This window comes from Triticum dicoccoides, chromosome 3B (genome assembly GCF_002162155.2).
Source record: "Triticum dicoccoides isolate Atlit2015 ecotype Zavitan chromosome 3B, WEW_v2.0, whole genome shotgun sequence".
Lineage (NCBI taxonomy): Eukaryota > Viridiplantae > Streptophyta > Magnoliopsida > Poales > Poaceae > Triticum > Triticum dicoccoides.
Genome location: NC_041385.1, coordinates 702,737,117 through 702,748,096, shown reverse-complemented (window position 1 = coordinate 702,748,096; position 10,980 = coordinate 702,737,117).

Here is a 10,980-nt window from a genome sequence, read left to right as displayed (position 1 = left end):
CTCAGACACCGGTTCAGATCCGATCCCATGGACACATCCTATGAACACACGCTTCATGGCGGGCGTAACCCGGGCTGGACTCGCACGCTGAGCCGTCTTGACGAGGTCGGTGCAGGTGTCCAGCTCAGGGCCCGGTTCACCGATCTTGCCAATGAAGACATGAATTCCGCCGAAGGGAACCCGGTACCCGTACTCGCTTGAGCCGGCTTCAGGGCCCCATCCTTTGTCGTCGATGTAGAGCTTGCCGCGACGACTTTTGGTCATCCGGCCGATCACGTATCCCTTAAGTCCTTCAGAGCAGCCCTTCAAGAACTCGACACCATCGTGTGATAGCCCCACGGTGGGCGCCAACTGTCGTGGAATTATCACGTCAGATGTCCTTGTGAAAGGACTTAGTCGTGGAGCCATCGCAACGGGTTAGCTTGAAGGGGTTAAATCGGACAAGTGACACGGGAGTTCTATACTAGTTCGGCCCCTTCGATGAAGGTAAAGGCCTACGTCTAGTTGTGATGGAATTATAGGGATCTCGATAACCAGGGAGCAAAACACGCTATGCCTGGCTCTCGAGTTGTTGTTTCTTGTCCCTGAACCGCCGCCGGGTCGTCCCCTTATATACACGGGTTGACGCCCAGCCGGTTTACAGAGTCCCGAGGCCGACTCATACAAGTGTTCGGCTTGGTCTCTCCTTTCCTTATCTTATAATACAAGCTATATGATTATGGCGGTTTACCACTATGGGCCCTGATCCGCCTTTGGGCTCTGGGCCTCTAAGCTTCATAGTAAAGCGCCACCTTCCGGGTCTTCGTGGGCTTCAATATGGTTGAGTATAAACTGTCCCCCTCCTGGGGCGGTTTATACTCAGTAGTTATATCCCAAACACACGACGATAATCTATTAACTGATGTTCTCTTCCAAAATCACTTGTGTTTTTCTTCTGCACTGGAGTAACAGGGGAAACTGTAGGAGGACTTGGCTGGTGATGTACAAAACGCTGAAACCTGGGTTTGGTTTTCTGTAATTTCAACTCTTCCTCATGTATCTTGGCTAAAGCAACTGTTCGAGTCACACTAGTGGGAGCTTGTAAACGGACTGCAGTGCGAACCTCATCCTTCAGACCAACCACAAAGTGAGAGATGAAAAATTTTGTGTTCAAGGAGGGACCCAGAGCAATCAGGTGATACATTGCAGCCTCAAATGCAGAACGATACTCAGAAACTTAACCCGTCTGACGGAGTTGCAGTAATCTGTGCATTCGAGTTTCAAATTCCTCCTCACCAAATTCCTGTACCACTGCTCCACTGAATTCTTCCCAAAGCAAAATCAGACGGTGGCGCTTGTATGCTTGCCACCACAATGCCGCATGACCTTCCAAGTACAACGTTGCAGTTGACACCCGCTGATGAGGTGAGACGTTGTACATCTCAAAGTATGTCAGTGCCATGTCTAGCCACATACAGGGATTTTATCCACTGAATCTTCGGAAGTCATGCTTGGGTGGTTTGGTATGGTACTCACGGCCATGCTCTCGATTCGGTAGACGCACCTGATGTTGCCCCGGTAGGCGCTCCTAGTGTCTCGTCAGAACAACGACTCGTTCAGGTGGCTGAACCTGCTCGTGAACAACTCGTTCTGCTGGTAAGGCAGGCGCCGTGACGAATCCCACGCCGGGTGGAAGATCGGGTTCCTCCAACAACGGCGGCCGCTGGTTGACGAGACGTGCAGGTGACCGTGTAGTCGAGGACAACGCAGGATCCTGCATCACTGAGGAAGTGGTCGGCTCCGCGCCGAGCGTGGCTTGCTTCTCGCGAATCTTGTCCATGCTCTCGTGCATGGAGACGAGCTGCTTTCCCAAGTTGTCCATCTTCAGTTCCATGGCGTAAAATTTGTTAAGAAGCGCCGCCAGGGACATCTGAAGCTGATACATGTGTTCCCCCATCGCTGATAGCAACAACTTCGTCTGCACGGTCGGGGCGGCGAGCTTTGCCAGCACCAGTGCGGGCTTGCTCCGAATCAAGCCCACCTAGCTAGGGATTTTGCGCAAAATTTGCTGAAACAAATCCGCACCCGTCGCAGTGGATTTTACGGCTTGATCAAGAGATTAGGAGGGCGCAAACAGCATGAATCGTGGCTCTAGATACCAATTGTGAGGACCCAAGGGGGATCTCACAGGAATTTGAGAGAGAAAGGGACGAACAGGAAGAGATTGCAAAGGGGAGAGAAACAGAGCACAAGGAAGAGATAGATTCAGACTTTTCTATTCTTCAGAGTTGTCCGGTTCCTTACATAGTAGTGGTATATAAACTGACGCACGCCGCACCCTACGCACAATACAGCTAGGCCTACTACCGGTCACACATTGTTGTCATCCACCTGTCCAGTGGACCCAGGGTCCACCAGTCGGTTGTCAGGCGACATCGTTAGGGATGGAGCCGTGACAATGCATGGCATTTCATTCATTATCAAAAAACATAGTCATATTGTTAAAGGCAAATGGCAAAGGAAAATTAGGGCATCTCCAACACTTATCCGCAGACTGACACAACATCTGTTATTGTTAAAAGCAAATGGAAAAGGAAAATTAGGACATCTTCAACACTTACCCGCAAACCGACACAACATCCGTCTGTGGATCGAGGGGTCAGTCCGCAGACATGGATATGGGAACCGGCCATCCAAAGGTAGCCCCATATGTCCAGTTGCATTTCAGTCAAAAAATAGTGAAATTGAACAAATTTGATGCATATTTCTTTTTGCGCATAAATTTGATGCATATTTAAACAACCCAGACGATATTCATTCATACTTGGATATTTTTTACATAATCCGAATAGTTTTCGACATATTTGAACTAGACCAGACTCTAAACCTAGCCTAAATGATCGTCGGTGCCCGTTCTCCATGTCCGAATGGCCATGCGCCTTGATAAATGAAGCTCCACCTCCTCCTTTGCAGCCTGCAGGCGACTAATTAGCCGACGATGATGAGCCCGCCAAGCTTGACTTCGGCGGGAGTGAAAGAGCGGTGGCCTTCCTGGGACCTGAGCACCGGTGACCTCCCATGGTGTACTCTTTCTCATTGCCGGCGATGCCCTCGTACGGGCCGGTTTCATGGTCATGACGGCCGGGCGCGTCCGTGGTGCTGCTAGCGGCCTCGTCCTCGTCCTCACTCTTGTCGTAGACTTCATCCGCCGCCCCGACGATCTCCTTGAATGCAACTTCTAACTCCACCAGACGGGCACGATAACACCAACGGCCGCGGCAGATTTCATAGGCGGTGCAAAAGGATTCGAGCAACTCCTTCTACTCGCCAACGTCCACGACCGACACGGTGGCTGGGCCGGCGACGAGTTCCTCCTCCGCATGTCAGTGCTCGCCGAGGAGGCGAAAGTTGTACTCCTGGTCCACCTGCACCTGCCGAAATGCGGCCAGCCGCTCTTCCAACCCCATCTGGGTGTAGTGAGCACAAACATTGCCCATGGTGATGCCGACATCGGTCGCCGTGGATATTTTCTTTAAGTCTTTAAGTTTTTAATCTCTATCCCACACTTAGAATTTTCTTTAAGCATGCAACTTTACTCGGAGTTAGACATGCTAATCCAAGCAGATATGTTTCTTGACCTTAATCCGGTGGGTGCACGCTGAGTGCACCCACTGGGCGTAGTCCCCGAGACTCCGATTGATTGTAGGCAATAGGTTGGAGTCTTTAGAACTTGATTTTTAAAACTCTCATACTCGGAGTATTGTTCATCATTCGAATGACCGAGTGGCTGATGTAGTCTCTGTGACCTTAGTTGGTGAAGGGTTACTCGAGTATCTGGTACTGGTCAAACTTGTTCCTTCCTTAGGAGGATACCTGAGTATCTCGCATTGGTCAAACGTGTTCCTTCCTTAGAGGATACTTGAGTACCCGGTACTGGTCAAGCTTGTTTCTCATTTTATTTTTGCTGCCGACTGATCGTTTTGTGTGTTTACTTTGAGAAAAAAACTTATGGACTCGGAGCTCATCATGTAGACCTAGAGCAGGAAGTGATGAAGCTTCATGTTGAACTGGAGGTAGAAAAGAACAGGAACACCTGGCTTGAGCAGCATAAACAGATTATGGGAGGTAAGTTCTGCAACCCGAGTGATTTTACTGGTATTTCTTTTCATTGATCCGAGCTACTTTCACTTTAACAGATATTTTAATGCGAATTCACTTATGCAAAAAAGGCTCAAGAACTGTATTTATGTAGAAACTATGAAGAAACCCCTCGTGGACAAAGACTCCGAGCTCGCAGAAGCTTGGAAAGACGCCAGGGCAAAAACCAAGACAGCGGAGGACACCATTAGGTGGGGGGGGGGGGTCAAAGACCTCAATAAGACCAATGAATCTTTGAAGAAAGCCGCCACAGTCATGAAGGAGAGATCGCCGACTTGAAGAAGAGCTACTCCGAATGGGACAAGAAGTTTAAAGATCTTTCAAATGCTTTAGCGTAGAAGAAGTAGATTGATGAAAAATCGCTGAACTGCTTAAGAAGAAGAATGAACTTGAAGAATTCGTCGAGCATGAGGTTGAAGTAGTGAACCAAAACCCCAAAGGTAAAACTCTTTGTCGGAGTGAAGTCTCTTTTCTATACTTCAAATGATCAAAGGATACTTCATTATACTGATCGAGCTTTCTTCTTCCTTGTGGCCAGGGTTTTGCTCGGACGCTGAAGAGGAAACCGAGAGAGTCCAAAATGGCCTTCACCCAACGAGGCTGCTTATACAAGACAACACAACGATGCCGCTTCTTCGCTTCGATGAACGAGCCCGAGTGGCCACCAGATTTGTGGATTATCTGAGGGACTCAACGAAGAAGTTTGAAGATGCTCTATTCCCCAACAAAGAACTCGACAATGATAATGAAGCACTTCTAGATCGGCTGAGGAAAATTCCAGTCCGAGTGGAGCAATGGAAAATTTTGCAGCTTGGTGTGGGGCAGAGGTTGCCCTCTCTCTCGTTCAGATCCACTTCAGGAAGGTTGATGAAGAAAATTTGAAAGCTCCGAAAGTCGTCAACACAAAGAACCTCAAATTTGAAGACTTCTTGGATACATTCATTGAGATAGCTACTCGGATTGTTAAGGTCATAGATCTAAACACCTTCATTGACCCGGTTATCCGTTCAAAGGGCCCTAGAAGCGGTAGTGGTCAAGCCTGAAGGAGAAAACACTTGCTCTAAAAATAAATTTGCCTCGGTATGCCGAGTGGTCATGTAACCGTTAAACTTGACCGAGCTTGGAGCACGTGCACCGCATTGCTTAAGATTTGCTCATTTGCTTTTATAGTTCAAATCGACCAGTACTTTGAACCTTTGCATGGATTGTTTCTTGATTTTATACTTAGGCAAATTGGTTTGCGACTAAGTCTTCGAGGTGAGAGGGGTGATCTCACTGAGGGAGTCCTGGATTAAGGGGTCCTCGGACGGCCGGACTATGTGACATGGGCTGGACTGATGGGTTGTGAAGATACAAGACCGAAGACTCTTTCCCGTGTCTGTATGGGACTCTCCTTGGCGTGGAAGGCAAGCTTGGCGACCGGATATGAAGATTCCTTTCTTTGTAACCGACTTTGTACAACCCTAGTCCCCTCCGGTGTCTATATAAACCGGAGGGCTTAGTCCGTAGAGGCATATACACAATCATAATCTCATAGGCTAGATTTCTAGGGTTTAGCCATTACGATCTCGTGGTAGATCAACTCTTGTAATACTCATATTCATCAAGATCAATCAAGCAGGAAGTAGGGTATTACCTCCATAGAGAGGGCCCGAACCTGGGTAAACATCGTGTCCCCCGTCTCCTGTTACCATCGACCTTAGACGCACAGTTAGGGACCCCCTACCCGAGATCCGCCGGTTTTGACACCGACACTCACTCAGATAGATTTTATGCTTAAGGCCAATTGGTTTGTAGAGCGCGAAGGATGGCGGGGTACTCGACCATGGAGTATGAGTTGTTGTGTGATGCGTGGTTGGTCGTATCCGTGAATTTCGTATGCATGCACATAAGGGGGCTCTCTTGGCAGCGCGTGCATGATTCATTTCACGCTCGAAAGCACATTCTGCCCTATGACATGCACATCATCAAATAACGCAATGTGAGGTTGTTATCATATAGATGGTACGCTATCCAGACCTCCGTCGTCAAGTTCTGGGACACGATTGCTTTGCTGGAGACATGGTGGCCATTGCGCGCGACAACACATGAGATCGTAAGTTTTGCCTTTTCTTGCCCAACTTGACGATTGAATCATTCATTCACTCAATGAGTAACATTATGCCGCGAGAGTAATGTGTTGTATTCTGGCCTCTCGCCTCCAACTGTAAACCTTCTCTCTTAGTCAATGAAAATGGCAAATCTTTTGCCTCGTTTCAAAATAAATAAATCTTGCTCTACACATTGTGTAATCCGTACGCATTGTCGTGATGTATCACACGATAGAGAGATGGTCATTTAGGTACATACACTGTTAGATGAAGCTGAAGGAACAGTATGTGTGGGACGTCAGGACCCGCTTATGAAAAACTTGTTAAACATCCAGTTAATCTCATTGAATTTGAACTATTATTGTAGTAGACTTATATGCATGCCATGTATGGATGATTTGTATTATTTTATATCCGAACATTGATGAATTCTGTCAGATTTGCATGAATTTCGTTTGGTCTGTTAAAATGTTGTTTTGAATCTATGTGCATGGCGTTGAATGGCCAACATCTGCATCCGTGTCTATGGACTGATCTCTCTCCGCGGACGGATGCACAAGAAAATTTGCTGGTCAGCCTTGGAAATGCTCAAGTGTGGAAAACAGTCCGATTTGCCTACTACTACAATTGCATCGGAAGCCCGTGTCATTTTGCTAGTCAAGCTAGCACCCGCGTGTCAGGCAGGCTATACTCCTCTTCAGGTGACCAGCCCATCAAAGCCTCGGCGTGTACATTTCCAGGAGAGTCGAGAGATCCACCGGAAGTCCTGCACAACACCCTTGTATACTGTACACACAGCCCCGACGTTTTCTTTTCATTTTCTTCGCTGAAGCCCGACGCTGAGAGAGGACGTGTGCTGCGAGCAGTGGGCTGTGCGCATCCTTCTGCTCGGCCGATTTGCTGCGGCTCTACTCACCGGATGCGTGAACGTGGCGGTACAAATTCAGACCAGCTCTATACGACAGACACCCGTGGCCGTGAAGCTCGTTTAACCCTCACCCCTCACTCTGCCAAGCACGTCCAAGCTAGCAGGCAAGACCGCAGGAGGCGGGCGCCCGGCAAAGGTGCAACCTTCGTCTCCTCCCTTTTTTGACGGGACAAACTCCTCTTTTGTAGGAAAAAATTCCCGTCGAGGCGACTAACTTTCACTGTTGCTGCAAACGCAATGATGGCCACAATTGAAACATCGACCCCCGAGCTGGCCAGTGCAGTATTTTGTAGCATGCGCACCTACAAACTCTGTCGGGCTGCCGCCCACGCCAACACGGCAAATACTGCACTGGATTTCGCAGTTACTGGTACGGAGTAAGTATTTGTTCAGCTCAGCTGTCTTGCACTCGCTGCCTCGCTTTACTGCGTGCCGTGTGCGAGTGAATCAAATCACACCTCCTCGTTCGTTTCAAAAAAAAAAAAATCACACCGCCTCGCCAGGAAACTCTCCTCAAGTCAACCGTTTCCATTTGTGTACGTGTCCTTGAGGAGATGCTGAACTTGCACTGCGACTGGTCAAGTCAGCCGCCTAGTAGCCAAATGGTTGCATCTTCCAGGCCAAATATGCACACACAAGTATCGGCAACCATGCATGGCAAAATGATACTATCCTTTTTATTTTCTTTGGAACAGCATATCGTTGTCGAGAGATTCGCTTAAACTTTTGAACCATTCAAAAAAATTACAATTTTGAGCACAGGCCGTGGCTCTAAATTTCTGAATGTTCCATGCATGTAACGAATTGATCATATCCATAGATGTGTACTGCATTCCCAATACCCAATGCTACTGTAGACTGTAGAGTATAGCAGAGGCGTCCCTGCCTGCAGGCACCGAATTGAAGGAGAGAAACACCAACTCGTACGAGCTTCTTGAGCGGAATTGAAGGAGGAGACTAAGCATGCGGCTGCAGCAGAATTGTACACTCCGTGGGGGCATTAACCATCCAAGAGGAGACCCACGATAGAGGACAAGCGCTAGAAAATGAAGAGAAGAAATCAAGACCCTAAACCAAAAGGACGTACGTGCGCAATAATTCAGAACTGAAATGCAATTATCTACTAGTCGACTGATGTGTATGCATGACTTTACCCGTATTGAAATGATCATCTATTAGCACAGTACAATCATAGATGCTCACGTACTCAAAATGAAAGCGTTGCGTGAACCGCAGAGAATCGCTTTTTTTTTTCTCCGGTCTTTGCCACTGCAGTTTTCTTCCTCTTGTTTGTTTTTTTGCCGCTGTTTCTTCTCCGGGCCGTCGTCAGAGCGAGGGAAAACGAAGCTTGAACGCTCGATTTGGTCGTGGCAGCGCATGCGCGTTTTGCATGCTGGCGATCCACGAAGCGTCCGGCACCGACGTACATCTGGACATCTACGGGACGACGGTAGGCTAGACCACAGGGCGTCTGTTCGCGCCGTACGAGTAGCATTTACGCTCGGTTAATTAGGGTTCATAGCTCCTTGCAGGGTGCAGGTATTGTTACAGTCACCGCGGCGCTGTGTGTCAGGGATAAGAATAGTTTGCGTATCAGATGCCTAAACGCTTGAGTGGAACTCTTCTTCCGATGCTTAGGCAGGGGCTGTACAGAGGGTAGCTCCAGGGGCTTCTGTTGCAGCTGTAAACAAGGAACGCTGACATGCCCCTGGCTAACCTACAGCAGATGGACCACTTTATTAATGAGTGAACCAGCATCAGCAGCATGAAATTTTGATTTTGGTCATGGTTTTCCATTCCCAAACACACGATGAAATTCCTTTTGAAAATACGCTATGGGAAAACGTGTAAAAACAGGACAAAACATTTTTCTGTTTAGGACATATCAAAGCTGACCCGCAAATGTCTCCTATGCATCTCTGTTATGCCCATACGTGGTCCGCAGACATGACTACGATAGGAGCCATGGTCCGCACACATAACTGTGGTAGGAGCCATCCAAAACTATTCACAAATTAATCTGGTTGGGAGGAGAAAGAGTAGAGAAAGACCATGCATGTGGCAGGATTTGTGATGTGGTGTCTGGTGGGAGAAGAGAGAGGACCGAGACCATGCATGTGAAGAGAGAGAAAAAAGAGAACGACCACGCGGAGTCTTTTGGTTGGTCAAGTGGATCTCTCAACTCCGACAAAGCCCCTCATATTTGTTTATGAGATACATCAATCCGTATGTCCAAACTGCTAAGCGAACATATACATGTTCCCGTTGGATGGTAAAAGTGTTTCGAACAATGTGGTCCAGACATATAGTGAAGGTTTGAGGGTCCCCTTTGGAAATGCCCTTATATATATAATGAAGATGAATATTTTCCCCGCGGACATATTTTATATTCCCATCAACCATGAGAAGTAGGTCTATCCTTTTATGTTCACCTTACTAAAAAAATCGCTCGTAAACGTCCAGATAGAGCTGTCCGGACGCAATTTACCATCTAACGGCCATTTCATATACGGATTTGTCTGGCTGTACAAAATCCCGCAAACCGAACGCAAAGCCGCGGGAGCTTTGCACGCGTTTAGACCTCCACTGCATAGTACACCGATGACCCCAGCCCACCCAAATCCCCACTCGGACCCCGCATCTCCAACCCGCCCCCTTGCTCTGCATTGGCTTCCTCCCTGGCCGCCGCCAGCGCTGTACCACCCCAGCCTCCTACCACGGCATTGCTGGATCTCCATGGCTCTACCGGCTGGACATGGATGCCGCCTAGAGGGAGGATGAACAAGCATTTTCAAAACAATTACGTTTTAGGCTTGAATAAATGCGGAATAAAACTAAGGTTTAATTTACCAAGCACAAAACCTAAATACACTAGGCTCAACAAAGTGCACCAACAACTTATGCTAAACAAGGTAAACTACTAAGTGATAGCAAGATATATAACTTCAAGCGCGAAGGCCATGACAAAGTAAGTGCATAACTAAATGGCTCAGGTAAGAGATAACCGAGGCACGCACAGACGACGATGTATGCCGAAGTTCACACCTTTGCGGATGCTAATCTCCGTTAGACCGGAGCAGAGGCGCAATGCTCCCCAAAATGCCACTAGGGCCACCGTATGCTCCTCTCGCTCTCACACAATGCAAGGTGCCCTAACTCCACTAAGGGGCCCTTGAGGGATGTCACCGAACTCGTAAAATTGGTGACCCTTAGGGGCGGTCATCGAACCCATACGAATTTCTCGGGGCAATCTCCACAACTTAATTGGAGACCACGAAGCTTGCCTGGAGCTTTACACCACAATGCTTAAGCTCTGCGACGCCATCAGCCATCTAGGGCGCCCGAGTACCCAAGAGGCACGAGCTCTAGGGTTCCCAAACACCCAAGAGTAATAAGCCTCTCAAATTTCACTTCCACATATCACCGTGGATAATTCAACCGATGCAACTAATGCAATGACAACAACACATGAAGTGATCAAGTCCCTCACTCTCAAATCCCACCAAAGCAATGAAATCTATGAAGGAATATGAGACGAAGAACAAGAAGAACACAAAAGAACTCCAAAATCTAGATCTGCAAGGTTCCACTCACTTAGAGGAGAAAATGATTGGTGGAAATATGGATCTAGATCTCCTCTCTCTTTTCTCTAAAAAAGAATCAAGAATCATGGGCGGAATAGAGAGAAATCAAGGTTTTGGACGTCAACAATGGAGGAGAAAACCGTGCTCCAAATGTTATCAATGGGGAAGAAGACCCACTTTTATATGACACCACGAATCTAACTGCCATGTTCTAGAAATGCTCAAGCGGTACTACCGCTTG